At 38.6% G+C, this 2,809-nt stretch overlaps 1 non-coding gene across 1 annotated transcript; it reads left to right on the top strand.

Annotated features, from left to right (window-relative positions):
- Positions 1–1,228: 1,228 nt before the first annotated feature.
- Positions 1,229–1,335, top strand: LOC121225430 (small nucleolar RNA R71). The gene has a single exon (XR_005923315.1). It is a non-coding gene; the product is annotated as a small nucleolar RNA R71 (small nucleolar RNA).
- The last annotated feature ends 1,474 nt before the right edge of the window (positions 1,336–2,809 follow it).

Genomic DNA, 2,809 nt, shown 5'->3' on the forward strand with positions numbered 1-2,809 from the left:
CCCGAGACCTAGTTGCTTAAAATTTTTGTAAGGCATGACGTTGATACTAGCCCCTAAATTAGCTAATGCATTATTAACATCTAAACTACCAATTAAGCAAGGAATCGTAAAACTCCCTAGATCTTTTAGTTTGTTGGGTAATTTCTTTTGGAGAATAGCTGAGCAAACTGCGTTTAGCTCCACATGCGACGCCTCGTCCAACTTTCGCTTATTTGCTAAAAGCTCCTTTAAAAATTTCATTGCGTTTGGCATCTGCGATAGAGCTTCAATAAATGGTAAGTTAATGTGTAACTTTTTTAAGAATTTAAGGAATTTTCCAAATTGTTCATCTGAGCTGTCTTTCTTTTTCGTGTTGGCGTATGGCACATGAGGTTTATATTCGACATTCACTGATTTGTCTTTATTATGACCTACCTCTCCTTGACCTTTGCTTACCACAGTTTCTTACCTCGGTTCTTGTTCAGGCTCAACGACTCCTTCGTCATCTTGAATATTAATCGCATTGAGCTATTCCCTTGGGTTGGGTTCAGTATTACTTGGCAAGCTACCTTGTGGTCATTCAAAGATTAGTTTGGAAAGGTAGCCTATCTGAGTTTCAAGCCCTTGGATTAACGCTTGTTGATTTTTAAGTGCCGTTTCGGTGTTCTAAAAATGGGTTTCTAATACTAAGATAAACTTTGTAAGCATCTCTTCAAGGTTCGATTTCTTTTCCTATTGATAGGGTGGCTGTTGGTAGCCTGGAGGTGGTCACTGATTTCCTTGGCCTCCCCATGAGAAATTTGGGTGGTCCCTCCAACCTGCATTATAAGTGTTACTATATGGATTGTTTTGAGGTCGAGGATTATTACCCATGTAATTTAATTGCTCGTTATCCATGTTGTGGTCATAAAATTGGTATTCCGAATGCCTTGTTCCACCTCCACTTGCTTCACATTGCATTACTGGGTGAACTTGTGAAGAACTAAGAAAACCATCAATTTTCTTATTCAAGAGTTCTACCTGATTAGAGAGCATGGTGACCGAATCGACGTTATAAACACCGTCTGTTTTCGTTGGCTTTGTCATCATGACTTGCCACTAATAGTTATTCAATAACATATCCTCTATGAACTCATAAGCATCTTCAGGTGTTTTATTATTGATGGTTCCACCAGCAACTGTGTCAACCATTTGCCGAGTCGAAGGATTCAGGCCATTATGGAATGTTTGAACCTAAAGCCAAAACGGTAACCCATAGTGAGGGCACCTTCTCGAAAGGTCCTTGTATCTCTCTCATGCACCGTAGAGTGTCTCTAAAGCCATCTGCACAAAAGAAGAGATATCATTACGTAATTTAGCCATTTTAGCCGGCAAAGAATATATTAGTAAAAAATTTTCTGTCATTTGTTCCCAAGTAGTAATTGACCCTCATGGTAACGAGTTCAACCACTGTTTAGCTTTGTTCCTCAATGAGAAAGGGAATAACTGAATACGAATGGCATCGTCAGAAACGCCATTAATTTTAAGTGTATCGTATAGTTCCAAAAAGTTTGCTAAGTAAGCGTTGGGATCTTTGTGACAGCCCAAAGTTGACCCTAGTCGGGAAGTGGTTTCGGGACCGCTAAACCGAGTCACCAAAATGTTTGAATGTGATACTTATTGTCTAGAATATGTAATTATGAATGTGTGAAAATTTCAAGCTTCAATTTGGTTGATTTCATGTGAATTTAGTCAATAGGACTTATGTGAGAAAATTTTAAAATGTGATAGGTCAATGTGTGAGGACCTATTAGTGCATGTGGACAAAGGGGGGGACTTGCATGTCAAATTTCCCCCCCCCTAATGAGTAGTGGCCGGCCATGACAAGGAATGATGGGCAAAACATGTCATGAAACATGTTTTGTTAATGGAAGAATAAAATAAGGAGTATGGGTAATAAAGAAATGGAAACAAAAGAAAAAAAAATGTGTGGTTGCCCCCCCCCATTGCCGTGAGCTAAAGAGAAGAAAAGAGAAAAAAATTTGTGTTCATCCTTTCTCACCTTCATTTAGCCTAAATTAGAAAGAAAAACAAAGAAAAAAATTTCTCATCCTTTGGTTCATCCTTGGCCAAAAATTTTAAGGAGGAAAGAAGAAGAAAGGTGAAGAGATTCGGCCATGCATGTAGCTAGGCTAAGGTATGTTTGATGATGTTCCATGAGATGCATGCATGTTTTAGTTGTTAGCTTGAGTTCTACCTAGCCCATGGTCTAAATCTTGCTATGTGATGGAAATGGCACTTGACCATGGATGCATCATTCTTGGTTGATGTTTGATGTTGTGGTGATGAGGCAAGAGGATGAGTTAAGATTCGGCCTAGGTGGAGGTTGTGTTAATGCCATTGCATGCAAAATATGAAGCTTGTTAATGATGCATGTGATGATGGCTTGATGATTCTTGAACCTCCTTTTTAGCATTTTTGTGTGAGCACATATGTGCATTGGTTGCTAAATGGAGAAGAATCGGCTAGCAAGATGTGTGCTAAGGCCGAATGTAACTTTGCATGTTAATGAGCAATGCATGTGTTAAATTGATGAAAAGGGGGAGGATGCTTTACTAGTGTGTATATGTGTGTATTAAGTGCTGAAATCGACCCCAAAAATAGACATGCATATTCGGCCAAGGGGAAAGAAATTTAGCTAATATGTTGTGTTGATGCATGATTTTTGCATGTTTGAGACTTTAATGTCTAATGTATAAATATGGGCTAAGTGCCTTGTGTTCATCTTTTTGATGCCTAAATGATGAAATCAATTTATTTGTTTGATTAAGCTCAAGAGCAAAGGGGAAAT

Source organism: Gossypium hirsutum, chromosome A03, assembly GCF_007990345.1.
Source record: "Gossypium hirsutum isolate 1008001.06 chromosome A03, Gossypium_hirsutum_v2.1, whole genome shotgun sequence".
In the NCBI taxonomy this organism is placed as follows: domain Eukaryota; kingdom Viridiplantae; phylum Streptophyta; class Magnoliopsida; order Malvales; family Malvaceae; genus Gossypium; species Gossypium hirsutum.